The 15,744-nt window shown below is 42.1% G+C and overlaps 1 protein-coding gene across 5 annotated transcripts in view; it reads left to right on the top strand.

Annotated features, from left to right (window-relative positions):
- Positions 1 to 3,054: 3,054 nt before the first annotated feature.
- Positions 3,055 to 15,744, top strand: part of wdr7 (WD repeat domain 7) — a 686,509-nt gene continuing 673,819 nt past the window's right edge. For 4 of the 5 annotated variants that reach the window (XM_043675775.2, XM_043675690.2, XM_043675605.2 and 1 more), the window contains exons 1-2: positions 3,055 to 3,149; positions 8,703 to 8,795. The gene's annotated coding sequence lies outside the window, so the exon portion shown is untranslated. The remainder of the gene's footprint in view (positions 3,150 to 8,702; positions 8,796 to 15,744) is intronic. The other variant, XM_043675531.2, reaches the window with a different exon arrangement.

Raw genomic sequence — 15,744 nt, 5'->3', positions numbered from 1 at the left:
GGTAGCCATGGGCACACATATGGGCCCCAGCTATGCCTGTCTCTTTGTTGGCTACGTAGAACAGTTGATCTTCCGTAATTACACCAGCACCACTCCCCACCTCTTCCTCCGCTACATTGATGACTGCATTGGCGCCACCTCGTGCTCCCGCGAGGAGGTTGAGCAATTCATCAACTTCACCAACACATTCCACCCTGACCTTAAATTTACCTGGACCATCTCTGACACCTCCATCCCCTTCCTGGACCCCTCCATCTCCATTAGTGACGACCGACTTGACACTGACATTTTTTACAAACCCACCGACTCCCACAGCTACCTGGATTACACCTCTTCCCACCCTATCTCTTGCAAAAATGCCATCCCGTATTCCCAATTCCTCCGCCTCCGCCGTATCTGCTCCCAGGAGGACCGGTTCCACCATAGAACACACCAGATGGCCTCCTTCTTTAGAGACGGCAATTTCCCTTCCCACGTGGTTAAAGATGCCCTCCAACGCATCTCGTCCACATCCTGCACCTCCGCCCTCAGACCCCACCTCTCCAACCGTAACAAGGACAGAACACCCCTGGTGCTCACCTTCCACCCTACAAACCTCCGCATAAACCAAATCATCTGCCGACATTTCCGCCACCTCCAAAAAGACCCCACCACCAGGGATATATTTCCCTCCCCACTCCTTTCCGCCTTCCGCAAAGATCGTTCCCTCCGTGACTACCTGGTCAGGTCCACGCCCCCCTATGACCCACCCTCCCATCCTGGCACTTTCCCCTGCCACCACAGGAACTGTAAAACCTGTGCCCACACCTCCTCCCTCACCTCTATCCAAGGCCCTAAAGGAGCCTTCCACATCCATCAAAGTTTTACCTGCACATCCACTAATATAATTTATTGTATCCGTTGCTCCCGATGCGGTTTCCTCTACATTGGGGAGACTGGGCGCCTCCTAGCAGCCGAGACACCTGCACCAATCAACCAAACCGCCCCGTGGCCCAACATTTCAACTCCCCCTCCCACTCTGCCGAGGACATGGAGGTGCTGGGCCTCCTTCCCCGCCACTCCCTCACCACCAGACGCCTGGAGGAAGAACGCCTCATCTTCCGCCTTGGAACACTTCAACCCCAGGGCATCAATGTGGACTTTAACAGTTTCCTCATTTCCCCTTCCCCCACCTCATCCTAGTTTCAAACTTTCAGCTCCGCACTGTCCCCTTGATTTGTCCGGACTTGTCCGACCTGCCCAGCTCCTTTTCCACCTATCCACTCTACCCTCTCCTCCCTGACCTATCAACTTCATCTCCTCCCCCACTCACCTATTGTACTCTATGCTACTTTCTCCCCACCCCCACCCTCCTCTAGCTTATCTCTCCACGCTTCAGGCTCTCTGCCTTTATTCCTGATGAAGGGCTTTTGCCCGAAACGTCGATTTTGCTGCTCGTCGGATGCTGCCTGAATTGCTGTGCTCTTCCAGCACCATTGATCCAGAAGAAGGCACATTTTGTCATTCGATCATGAGATGTGGGCAAGCTCAGCATTTATTACCCATTCTAATTGCCCAAAGACAATAAAGTGTCAACCATGTTGGTGTGAATCTCATGTCAGGATAACATATTTCCTTCCTTAAAGACCAGTAGTGAGTCACAAGTTTTTTTTTGATACTCGACAGTCAAGGGAAAAAAATAACATTGGCACAATTAGTTTTTAATTTGAATTTTGAATTCAAAATTCTGGGATTCTACATTACAGGCCTGCATACAATTTTGATACCCTTATTTGAGAAATGATGTATTGTATTGGAGTAACGCAGAGGAGGTTCACTAGATTGTTTCCAGACACATGGAGTTTGTCCTATGAAGAGAGTTTGAGTGGTTTACACCTTTGTTCTCTGGAGTTTAGAAGAGCTAATTGAGGCATATAAGATGCCAAAGGTGATTGACAAGGAAGATATAGAAATAATGTTTCTTCATGTGGGAAACTCTAGAATGAGAGGTCATAGTTTTAGGATAAGGGGTAGCAGATGAGGGGAAATTACCTCTCTTAAAAGGTCATGAATCTCTGGAATTCACTATTCTAGAGTGTGTTGTGAAATAACTCCATAGAGGACCATATCCCTTCACCAAATCACCCTTTACTTCCACATGAATAGTACTTGACACTGGTCCAGTTTTCTCAGAGCCAGATCTCAGAATGAACAGAACCTCTGACACTCCTGTTTATATCTACCACCCAGGGCTCCCTGAGTGAACCAGATTAACAGCACCAATCATAGGCCTCATATATTTAAGGTTCATCTGGCTGTCCTCTTTACAATCACTACATGGTGAACTGTAGGGACATTGAGTAAATTTAAAGAGGACATGGACAGATTTTTAATTAGTAATAGGTGGTGTCTGTTACTAAGGATTATGGAAAATAGGCAGGAAAATGCAATTGAGGCCAACTTGGTGTCCCAATCCTACTATGAGTTCTTGTTCTTTTGTTCTATGATCCATTAACATCACTACTATTTCACTGCTTCAAGGTAGACATCTACGCAACCTAAAAAAAAGGCTAAAAATCACACAACACCAGGTTATAGCCCAACAGGTTTAATTGGAAGCACACTAGCTTTCGGAGCGACGCTCCTTCATCAGGTGATTGTGGAGGGCTGGATCGTAACACAGAATTTATAGCAAAAATTTGTAGTGTGATGTAACTGAAATTATACATTGAAGAATTGATTGTCTGTTAAGCCTTTCATCTGTTAGAATACAGTGATAGTTTCACTTCTTTCATGTGTAAATCACAAAACCCTTTTTTTAAAAAGTTGCATTCTCGGGTTAGCTGTTATCAATAAGGCCACTTCTTTTCAAGACTGTCTCAACAATATTTCCTCACACAAGTGCAATAAGATGCCAAGGAGGGGAGGATGAAAAAATTGTCACCTGCCACAGTTGGAGGAGATCATGTCTGGTGCAGAAGGAGGTGGCAGCAGGTGGCGCTGGCGAGGGAGTCAGACAAGGCGGCGGCAGGTCTGCGGGGTCGGGACTGGGAGGAGCCGAGTCAGTGCGTAAGTGAATGGCGCTGTTGCCGGTGAGTTAGCGTCAGGGCTGGAACCTGCTGCAGCAACATGGAGTGAAATTAGAAGGAAAATAACAAGCAGCGGGGAAGGTGAGTGAGTGATAACGCGCAGGCGGTTGGCTGTAAGATGGACCCTGCATTCTGCTTCTGACTGTCTTTGGAACTATTTTTTAAACATCAGCGAGAAGTGTTGTCGTTGACAGATTTCATTCAGGCCTTTAAACCTATAGCCTTGTCTTTATTGGACGTAATTGTGCTGTTTAGGATCACAGCTTATGTCTATCGATTTATTTCGGTGAACATTTATTGCTGGGAATTGTTCTCTTCCCCCAGTCCCTCTAGGAGCCCTTTTTATTATTTTGTGCTGCTCTGTGGCCTTGATGACTCTCCATCCCTGGTTATAACCTCAGGATTTGGTACAGAAATGTACCTGATGAACAAAAGTATTTATTTGCTCAATATTCAGGCAGCTGATACGGCACATTTTTAAAAACAAGGGTTTGATGATGATCACGTCTTAATCTCCAGCTGACAGACGGAAATTTCCGGAAGACTTTTAAATTCGACTAAGCCTGATCTGATTCAGGAAGTTGTCATTTTGAGTTTGTGTGGTAACCTCTGATCCCTGTCCCTGTGTCTTGGATTCACAATCAACGCTCATATTGATCTCTGCAAATGATTACCGATAGGGTCTTAAATAAGACTCTGCATTTTCCAATCATTGTATGCATTAAATTCCTTGATGAATTGTAATTTGTACCTTGGTGTGAGGGTGGTTTTGGATTTAGGATTCTAAAGCTTTGGTAGGAAACTGATATGGTTGTGATTAATATTAATGACTGGGTGTTCTGAAACTTTTATGATTTGGTTTTGATAACTGATGCATTCTATACCTGGATACAATGCTTCAATAATTCCAGCTGCTTTGCTGGGTGGAACCTCGACACCAGTCCGCATACCAGGTTCAGGTATGCCTGTCCTCATAATTGCAACTGATTTATAGCACCTCGGTAAAATGGGATTTAGAAGGAAAAGTAACCATGTTTTTGTGATTGGAAGCCTCTGACCAGCAGTGTAGCACAGAGCTTGGTCCTGGGACCCTTGCTGTTATGTGCATCTAAGTGTGTTAACCACTTGGATGTGAATGTCAAAGGTACAATTAGAAAGTTTGCAGATGGCAGGAAAATCGATGGTGTTTTGATAGTGAGGAGAATGGTCTCAGACTGCAGTCTGACATTGGTCAGCTGGTGGTAGATGGAAGTTAATCCTGAGAAGTATGAGGAGTTGCATTTAGGGCAGTCTAAGAAGGGAAGGATTTACACAATAGTAGGTCCTTAGGGAGTACTGAGGAACAAAAGGACCTTGGTGTACAAATTCATAGATCACTGAAGGTGTCAACATGGGTAGATAGGCTGGTGAAGAAGACAAGTTGGATGCATGCCTTCATTATTACCTGGGGCATTGAATATATGAACAGGGAAATCTTATTACAACTTATAAAACATTGGTTGAGTCACTGATGGGTGCACTACCATGTGCAGTTCTAATTGCCACTCCATCGGTAGGATGTAATTGCAGAGGAGATTCAAACAATGTTTCCTGGGATAGAAAGTCTCAGCTATGAGGAGAGACTGCATAGGCTGGGTTTATTTTCCTTGGAGCAGAGGATGCTGAATTGGGATTGGATTGGATTGATGTATACAAAATTATGAGAGTACTTAAAATGCAAGGGCATAGTAGGCTCTGCACCAAGTGTGCACAAATGGGATTAGTATAGTTTGGTGTTTGTTGGTCAGCATAGACATAGTGGGCCTATTCCTATGTTCTATGATTACAAATTTAGTTTTGTGTCTTTTTGTACCATTTTAGTTCCAAGTATTTTTACAGCAAGATAACAGTGGTGCAGATGTCTTAGAGCATTGTTAACTCAGAACATATATTTCAAGGGTTCTTGTCATTGTTGACACTGCATCAGCTTGTTCTACAGATTTCTTTTCAACATTAACCTTGGTGTTCTTGCAACTCAATCCCAGACAACTATCTGTTATTTGTTTTGCCCAGGAAATGCATGAAACTGAAGTGAGATTGCTATGTTTTGAGTTAGTTATAAAATCAATAAATGAGGAAGCAAGTTTATATTGAGACGTAACAAAGTCAGCAGCCATGTGCTGATGTTTGTTGAAAAAAAGATCTTCCAAGGGATAACATGTCTCTGGCAAGGCCAGCATTTGTTGCCCTATTCCTTAATACCCTTGAACTGATTGGTTTACAAGGCTATGTTTAGGGGACAGTTAAATGTTAACCACATTGCTCTGGGCATCCAGTCATGTGTAGGCCAGATCAGGTAAGGCTGGCCTTAGCTCAGGGACATTAGTGAATCAGATGAAGTTTCGTGACAATTGATAGTTTCATGATTATCATTACTGAGACTAGCTTTTGATTCTGGACTTTGCTACATTTCCTCGAGTCAAAATGTTTGGAGAAGTGTAATGAATCATGCATAATGTATGGAATGAGCTGTCAGAGGAAGTGGTGCCACTACAGCATTTAAAAGGCATCTGGATAGGTATATGGGTAGGAAGAGTTTAGAGGGATATGGGCCATATGCTGGCAAATGGGACATGTTTAATTTACAACTTCTATTCGACATTGACAAGTTGGACCAAAGGTCTGTATATACTGTATATCTCTATGACTCTAGAATCATTATTTAAGGTCTCTCGTTTAGTTTTTGCAGTGGACAACCGTGTTACAGGTGATTCTTTTATATGATTGCCTCTGGACTACAGTGATTACATAATTTTGTAGTTTAATTGATGACAACTAGATTCAAACTATGGTTTTGTTTGTTCATCACAGTTGAACCCCAGTGAGATGTAAAGCTTATTGTAAATGTCATTAACAAATGAGGTTATAGAGAGAGGCTGAAAAGTACATAGCACCTCTAGAAGTATGCCACCTGCACAAAGTAATTGTTTTAAAATGTTCTTGGCATTGAGGGCACTAATTTCTGTCTTATTATTACCATTATTATTCAATCTCGATCGTACATCCCATATGTCTAGGTTGAGTAAGCTAGACACAACCAGAGCAGCAGCTGAGGTGCTATAATTGACTTGGTTTCGTACGGACTAAGAGGGCAAAGGGAAAAAAAATAACATTGTTCATGGTCCAGATTGCTATCAAATACATGTGTAGTGGATCAACGGCTAAAAGTAGGTTTGAATTTGACAATGCTGTCCTCCATGGTAAAACAACTTGTTGCTACTCACTGCTTAAAGTAAGGGCCTGCATTAAATATTACTGTTCACCACTCTTGGGTATTCAAAGTACAGTCAATACAGAAACCTTAAGCCTGACTGCTCCGTAACATCATTCATCCATTTCTGATTTCTTGTGTATTCCCAGTTGCCTCGACCCTAAGCTGTGGAATTCTCATTGTAAACTTGTCTCCTCTTGCTTCTGTTAAAACCTTGAAACCTATTTGCTTACTTGGTTTTCCTGTCTTAATATTTTTATGGGTCAGTTTCAATTTTGGTCTAGCAATACTTCTTCAACTACTTTGAAGTTGTTGCAGTTGTTGTTGTGTCGCCATAGTCTTACCAGACCATAAGGGCTTCTCTCATTAAGGAGAAGCGACTGGTGGTGATTTAACCTGAGGGCCACCAGACCTCAGGTGAGGGAAGAGATTGAGAAGGAGAGTCCTTCATGGTAACCTTAAATCAGTGATGGGAATTGAAGCCATGCTGTTGGCATCACACTGCTCTGTAAGCTAATCCAGCCAACTGAGCTAAACCGATTCCCAGTATATTAGTATGGTAAAGATGCTTCTATAGATGCAAGTTATGTTTGTAGTCTTAGTAATAATCTAATCAAGAAAGTGTAAGTAGAGACCCAAACAAAACTGATGACTGGAATTGTTTTCCCAGTCCTGTCAAACTTTAGTTCACTGATGCCTGGGTATATAACATTTGTAATGTACTAAGTGATCTGCTGTCATGTTCATCCTAATGTAATGAGTCCTTCCTTTGACTGCTAGATTTCCATGCACTTCGTTTTGGTGACTTCTGTAAAGAGTTCAGGACAAGAGCAGAATGGACTTGATCTGTGTGGACTTTAGTAAGGCGTTTCACAAGGTTCTTAATAGTAGACTGGTTAGCAGGGTTAGATCACATGGAATATGGGGAGAACTAGCCATTTGGTTACAGACCTGGTTCAAAGGTAAAAGGCAGAGGGTGGTGGTAGAAGTTTGCTTTTCAGACTGGAAGCTTATGACCAGCGGTGTGCCACAAGGATTGTTGGTGGGTTAAAGGCTTTTCATTATTTATATAAATGATGTAAATGTGAACGTAGGAGGAATGGTTAATAAGTTTGTAGTTGACACCAAAGTTGGAGGTGCATTGAACAGTGAAGAAGGTTACATTAGATAGTAACGGGATCTTGATCAGAGGGGACAATGGGCAGAAGATTGGACAAGAAAGAATGGAGTTTAATTTTGATTAAGGTGAGCTGCTAAATTTTGGAAAGGTAAATCAGGGTAGGACTTATTGACTATGTGGTAAGGTCCTGAGGTGTTTGCTAAACAAGAGACCTTTGGGTGCAGGTTCATAGTTCATTGAAAGTGGAGTTGCAGGTAGATGGGGTAGTGAAGAAGGTGTTTGGTATGCTTGCCTTTATTGGTCAGTGCATTGAGTATAGGAGTTGGAGAGTCATGTTGCAGTTGTACAGGACATTGGTTAGGCAACTTTTGAAATACCGCATGCAATACTGGTCTCCCTAATATAGGAAGGATGTTGTAAATCTTAAAAGGGTTCAGGAAAAAAATTACAAGAATGTTGCAAGGGTTGGGAGGCTTAAACTATAGTGGGAGGCTGAGTAGGCTGGGGCTGTTTTCCCTGGAGGGTAGAGGCTGAGGGGTGACCTTAGAGGTTTATAAAATCATGAAAGGCAGGAATGGGTGAATAGCCAAGGTCTTTTCCCCAGGTTGGGGGCGTTCCAAACTAGAAGGCATAGGTTTAAGGTGAGAGGAGAAAGATTTAAAAAGGACCTAAGGGGTCAATGTTTTCATGCAGAGTTTGGTGCATTAATGGAATGAGCTGCCAGAGGAAGTGGTGGAAGCTATGATAATGACAACATTTAAAAGGCACCTGGATGGGTATATGGGTAGGAAGGGTTCGGAGGGTTGTGGGCCAAATACTGGCAGATGGGACTAGATTAATTTAGGATATCTGGTCAGAATGCATGAGTTGGACTAAACGGTCTGTTACTGTGTTGTACATCTCTGAGTCTATAACACTGCTATATACCTCCCCTCCTCGGTAACCAAGGCCTCAGACACACCTTTAGTGCTAAGTTCAGTACTGGGCAGGGGTGACATTACAGGAGTTTTTTTTGGGTGGGAGCTGGTGAAAAGCCAGAAGTTGTGGTCCACATTGGGACAAAACATGTGTGGGAAGGGTGATGTGGCATTCCAATGGAATGTAGCGGGCGAGATATAAAATTGGAAAACAAGTTCAAGTTTTTAACCAAAAAAATGTTTGCTGTTTGATGTTTTTGTGCGCTGAGTTTTGTTCAGACCATTAAAGTAGAAATGGTTAACAACTTTTGACAAGGTACTGACCACTAATCATTTCATTTCTATAGGGAATTTTTGAGTGTTGGGTGGTACTGAAAATTTGTGGAGGAATCCTTTAGTTTACACTCGGGCTTTGAAATTCTTTATAAACCCGACAACAAGTAAGTGAATCAATCTAAGTTTAGCAATTGTACATGTGTTTGCTTATGTATGTGTGTTTAATATGTTACTCATTTTTAGGATTTGTTTTATTATTTTGAGGATGTGGGTTTCATTGATGCACCAGCATTTATTGTCCATTCCTAATGGCCCTGTTACCCTCTTGAACTGCAATATCCACAACGCTGTTAGATATTTTGACTCCATGGCAGTGAAGGAATGACAGTGTATTTCCAAGTAAGGATGTTAAGTGGCTTGGAGAGGAACTTGCAGGTTGCAGTGTTCCTATGGACCTACTGCTTGATGTGTGAATACACATTGTTGAAACTATGCTGTCAAAAATCAGAACATTTCTAGAGGTGTGAAATGTTCGCTGACTAGAATGGTGGCCCATTGGTTATATTAATGAATGTGTTCAGGTTACAAATAAATAAGAAGCAGCATTTCTGTTGGTCATCCTGAAAATATTGGATGATAAAATTCAGTAGGAGAAAGTAAGGACTGCAGATACTGGAGATCAGAGCTGAAAAATGTGTTGCTGGAAAAGCGCAGCAGTTCAGGCAGCATCCAAGGAACAGGAGAATCGACGTTTCGGGCATAAGCCCTTCTTCAGGAAAATTCAATGGCTCGCTAGTGTCCTTTAGGGAGGCTACCTATTGTGCTTCTCAGTTTGATCTATGAAACTCTTCAAGAAATTAGTTGTGAATGCAGCCCAGTCCATCAGCCTTTCTTCCAATGACTCCATCTACTCTTCCTACTGTCTCAGGAAAAAGCAGACAACATAATCAAAGACTCCTCCCACCCCAGTTATATTCACTTGCACCCTCTTTCATCAGGTAGAAGATATAAAAATTAAAAAAAAAGTACCAATAAATTCAAGAAGAGGTCCTTCCCCACTGTTATCAGACTTATAAACATATCTTTCACATCAGAGTTGATCTTTCTGCACCTTTTCTGTAGCTGTAACACTATATTCTGCACTCTCTGTATTATCTTGATGTATGTGTATAAGTTATAATTTGTCTGGTTAGCAAGCAAAACAATACTTGTACAATATACCATATCTTGGTACATTTGAAAATAATAAATCAAATAAAATACGTATCAATGCAGTTGACTCTTGAATGCCCTTAAGGCTGGAAGATATTAAATTATATCAAATTGCTCTTAAAATTGTTAAGAATAGAATCTGTTGGACCAACCACCATTGACCTGGGATTACCGTGGAGGCGATGGATTGGTGGTATTAATTTAGAAACTCAGCTAATGTTTTGGGGATTTAGGTTCAAATAGGGCAGGAGGAGGCTATTTGGCCCTTCAAGCCTATTCCACCATTCATTCTGGTCATGCTGATCATCCAACGCAGTAGTCTGTTTCCACATTTCTACCATACCTTTAGCCCCAAATACAAATCCAACTCCTTCTTGAAATTGTAAAATATTTTTGCCTCAGATGCTTTCTGTGGTAGTGAATTCCATAAGCACACCATTGTTTGGGTAAAGCAACTTCTCTTCTTCTCGATTCTGAATAGTCTACCCTGCATTCTTACACTTTGACTCCTGGTTCTGGACTCCCTACTTTATCAGGAACATCCATCCTGCATCTACTCTGTCTAGTCCTGTTAGATGTTTATAGGTTTCTATGAGATTCCCTCCTCATAGAACTCCTGAACTCTAGTGAATGTAATCCTAACTGATTCAAATTCTCCTCATAGGTTAGTTCTACAATCCCAGGAATCAGTCTGGTTAAACATTCGCTGTACTCCCTCTCTAGCAAGAACATCCTTCCTAGACAAGGAAACCCACACTGCACAAAATATTCTAGATGTGGTCTCATCAAGGCCCTGAATAATTGCAGCAAGGTATTCCTGCTCCCAGTACTCAAATTCTCCTTGCTTTGAAGGCAAACATATCATATACCTTCTTAACGGCTTGCAGCACTTGCATGTTTATTTTGTGACTGCTATATGAGGATGTCCAGGTCTCTCTCAATCTATCACCATTCAGATAATCTGCCTTTTTTTTGTTACCAAAGTGGATAACATCACATTGCCATGCATTTGCCCACTACCGTAGTATAATAATAATAATAAAAAAATGAAAAGATGAAATATGACAGTATGCTAGCTAGTAATATAAAGTAAAATTGTTTTTAGAGCTATAAAAGCCAAATAAGTGTCAAGAGCATACATTAGGCTACTGGAAAATGAGGCCAGAGAAATAGTAATAGGGGAGAAAGTGAGGTCTGCAGATGCTGGAGATCAGAGCTGGAAATGTGTTGCTGGAAAAGCGCAGCAGGTCAGGCAGCATCCAGGAAACAGGAGAATCGACGTTTCGGGCATAAGCCCTTCTTCAGGAATAGATGAAGGGCTTATGCCCGAAACGTCTATTCTCCTGTTTCCTGGATGCTGCCTGACCTGCTGCGCTTTTCCAGCAACACATTTCCAGAAATAGTAATAGGGAACAAAGAAATGGTGGAGAAACAGAAAAGGTACTTTTTATCAGTCCTCATGATAGCAGGCACCAGTAGCATACTAATGATGTGAATGTAGTGGCCATCACTCAGGAGATGGTGCTGGAGAAGCTGAAAAGTCTGAATGTGGATAAATCACCTAAACCAAAGTTCTGAAGGAGAAAACTGAGGAGATTGTTGGAGACATTAGTGATCTTTTAGGAATCATTGTAATCAAGGAGGGTCCCAGAGGACTGGAAAATAGCTAATGTAACATCCCTGTTTAAGAAGGGGGGAGGTGGGGGCAGAAGACTGGAAATTATTGGCTGATCAGCCTGAACTTGGTCGTTGGTAAGATTTTAGAATCCGTTATTAAGGATGAGATTGTGAAGTACTTGAAAGTTCATGGTAAAAGTGGGTTGACTCAGCACAGTTTTGTCAAAGGGAGGTCATGCCTCACGAATCTATTAGAATTCTTTGAGGAAGTAACAATCAAGTTAGACAAAGGAGAGCCACTGGATGTGATCTATATGGAATTCCAGAAGGTGTTTGACATGGTGCCACACAGGAGGCTGCTAAATACAATAAGTCCTTTCGGTGTTAGTGCAAGGTACTGAAATGGATAAAGGATTGACTAACTGGTGAAAGGCAGGGACTTGAGATGAAGGGGTTGTCATCAAGCTGGCAGCTGGTGACTGTGGAGTTTCATGGGAGTTAATTTTGGAAGCACAGCTATTTATATTATACATTAATGATTTGGATGATGGACGATAGACTATTCTCTAAATAGGAAAAGGCTTTAGAGATCTGCAGCATTAAGTGACTTGGTGTCCTATTTCAGGATTCTCTTAAGGTTGACATGTAGATTCATATAGTTTCCTCATGAAGGGCTTTTGCCCGAAATGTCGATTTTCCTGCTCCTCGAATGCTGTCTGACCTGCTGTCCTTGTCCAGCACTACTCTAATCTTGACTCTAATCTCAGCATCTGCAGTACCCACTTTCTCCTATGTAGATGCAGCTGGCAGTTAGAAAGGCAATTGCAATATTAACATTCATTTCGAGAGGGCTAAGATACAAGAGCAGTGATGAACTGCTGAGGCTGTATAAAGCTCTGATCAGGCAGCATTTGGAATATTGAGAACATTTTTGGGCTCTTCTTTCGAAGGAAGGATGTTCTTACCTTGAAGAGCATCCGGAAAGGTTTGCAAGAATGATCCCAGGGATGTCGCATGAGGAGTGGCAGAGGACTCTGGGTCTGTACTTGATGGAATTTGGAAAGATGGGGGAGGATCTCTCTAAAACGTACAGAATACTGAGAGACCTGGAGAGAGTGGACTTGGTGAAGATGTTCCCACTAATGGGAGCAACTAGGACCTGAGGGCACAGCCTCTGTTTAAAGGAATGACCCTTTAGAACTGAGATGAGGAGGAATTTCTTCAGGCAGAGGGTGGTGAATCAGTGGAACTCATTGCCACAGAGGACTATGGAGGCCAAGTCATTGCGTGTAGTTAAGGCACAGGTTTTTGATTGGTAAAGGGATCAAGGGTTATGGAGACGGCAGGGGAATGGACAAGGATGTAGAGGATAGTGAGATTTGTTTGGAGCATGCTAATATGCTAGGGCATTTTGAGATCAAGAAAGAAGTGGTATTGGGTCTCTTGAGTATAAGTCCCATGGGTCTGATGGTATCTATCCCAGGTTACTGAAAGAAACGAGAAGAGATTGCTGGGGCCTTGACCACAATCTTTATCCTTATTATCCACTAGAGAGGTTCCCAAGGAACCAATGTTCTTCTGTTCAAGAAGCGAAATAAGGATAATCAAGGAAACTATAGACTGCTGAGTCTCACATCGGTGGTTGGGAAGCTGTTGGAGAGAATTCTTAGGGACAGGATTTATATACATTGAGAAAAGCATGGCCTAATTGGGGATGGTCAGCATGGTTTAATGCAGGGCATGTCATGTCTTAGTAACTTGATTGAGTTTTTCAAGCAAGTGACAAAGGTGATTGATGAGGGTAGAGCACTGGATGTTGTCTACATTGAGTTTAGTAAGACTTTTGACAAGGTCCCACATGGCTTGCTCATCCGGAAGACCTGAGACCCATTGTGACTTGGCCACATGGATTCAGAATTGCCCACAGATCGCACAGGGTAGTGGTGGAAGGTTGTTTTTCAGGCTGGAGATCCGTGACTAGTGGTGCTGTGCGGGGATCCATACTGGGACCTCAACTGTTTGCGATATATGTAAATGACTTGGATGAAAATGTAGATGCGTGGGTTAGTAAGTTTGCAGATGATACAAAGATTAGTGCAGTTGTGGAGAGTGTAGAAGGTTGTCAACGGATACAGTAGTATATAGATCAGTTGCAGACAAGGGTGGAAAATGGCAGTTGGAGTTTAATCTGGGTAAGTGTGAGGTGTTAAGGAAAAGTGTGCAGTTAATGAACAGCATTGATATAAAGAGGGACCTTGTAGTTCAAGTCTATAGCTCCCTGAAAGTGGCCAGTCCAGTAGATAGGGTGGTAAATAAGGCGTATGGCATGCTTGCCTTTATTGGTCAGGGAATTGAGTTCCAGAGTCAGGATGTCATGTTGCAGCTTAAAAGACTGTGGTTCGACCATACTTAAGTATTGTGTTCAATTCTGGTTGCTACATTACAGGAAGGACATGGAGGCTTTCTAAGGATGTAGAAGAGGTTTACCAGGATGCAGCCTGGATTAGAGGGTATGAGCTATAAAGAGAGTGTAGAAAAACTAGGGTTGTTTTCTCTGGAGCAACAGAGGCTAAGGGGAGATCTACATAGAAATCTATAAAATCATGAGATGTATAGATAGAGTTGATGGTCAGAATCGTTTTCACTGAATTGAAATGTCTAAAACTAGGGAGCACACAATTAAGGTGAGAGCGAGAAAATTCAAAGGAGATATGAAGGGTATGTTTATTTTTATACTGAGGGTGGTAGGAGTGTAGAACACACTGCCATTGTGGGCGGCACGGTGGAACAGTGGTTAGCACTGCTGCCTCACAACGCCTGAGACCCAGGTTCAATTCCTGCCTCAGGCGACTGACTGTGTGGAGTTTGCACGTTCTCCCCGTGTCTGCGTGGGTTTCCTCCGGGTGCTCCGGTTTCCTCCCACAGTCCAAAGATGTGCAGGTCAGGTGAATTGGCCATGCTAAATTGCCCGTAGTGTTAGGTAAGGGGTAAATGTAGGGGCATGGGTGGGTTGCGCTTCGGCGGGTCAGTGTGGACTTGTTGGGCTGAAGGGCCTGTTTCCACTTGTAATGTAATCTAATAATCTAATCTAATCATTGGTGATGGTGGAGGCAGATAGGATAGAGACATTTAAAGGACTTTTAGGTAAGTACATGAATATGCAAGGAATGGAGGGATATGGACCAAGGTTGGGCAGAAGGAATTAGTTTAATTTGACATCATGTTCAGCAAAACATCATGGGCTGAGGGACTTGTTCCTGTGCTGTACAGTTCTATGTTCTATGTAATATCGTTGAGAAACACAACAGCCAAGATTGAATGGTGAGTAGACTCAGTGGGCTGAATGGTATAATTCTGCTCCTATATCGTCTGGTCTTATGTACTTAGCAGGCCAAATAGCTATTTCCTGTCTGGCAACATTTCAGTTATCTCATAGAATATCTACAGTGTGGAAGTAGGCCATTCTCAAAGTTTATTGCGATAGTTCTTGGTGTGCAATAATGTTATAGTTTGAGAATAAACTGTATTAGACTTGTTATTTGTATAAGTTTTGGGTAGTAAAGATTCCTGTCTCCTAGATATTAGATATTTTCATATCCAAGTTGTTGTGCTATAACATGTGTTTCGTGAATGTGAATTTGCTGTACTGTGAATAACGAATTGGGGACACTGTTTATAAAGCACAAACTTATAAAACGTGTGTTGGCTGTAACGCAATGACATTGCCAACCCTTTAAGCACTGTTTGGAAAGTGCAATTTTTTTTCTTTAAAATGCGTGGTTGCACAAGAATGCAACCATTGTGTTATAGAAGAAGTACCTGTATAAACTGGAAGAGTTTTGCTGTTTGGTGTGCAGTTCTGTTATTCTCCTGTTGAGGGTGATACTGAGCTATCTATTCTAGTTCTTGACAGCATCCTCACTGGGAGACTAGTGGTACTACAGTTTGTAATTAGACCAGCACAGTGGTAAACAATAGTGATTCCTTTGGCACAATCACAAGGCCTTCGACCTGTCTTTGCTAATCCAGGAAAAACCTGCATACATCATAGTCATAACATCTGACTGGCATTGGAAACATTCACTTCACTATCAATGAGTCAAAATCAAATGAGCTGACTCCATTGAGACACCTTTTAAAATGTGGTTGCACTAACCAAAAAATTAAGCTGGCTTATTTTAAGAATGTCAACATGGAGAGCTAATCCTTCATGTTTTGCAGCATAACATATTCATTCTTGTAAATGGAAACCTTATTATGTTGTTGAGAATCAGTTTGATTATT

The sequence above is a fragment of the Chiloscyllium plagiosum genome, unplaced genomic scaffold, assembly GCF_037043375.1.
Source record: "Chiloscyllium plagiosum isolate Xiang-an unplaced genomic scaffold, Cpla_swu_hap1 HiC_scaffold_1, whole genome shotgun sequence".
NCBI lineage: Eukaryota > Metazoa > Chordata > Chondrichthyes > Orectolobiformes > Hemiscylliidae > Chiloscyllium > Chiloscyllium plagiosum.
This window is presented reverse-complemented; position numbering and strand designations above follow the sequence as displayed.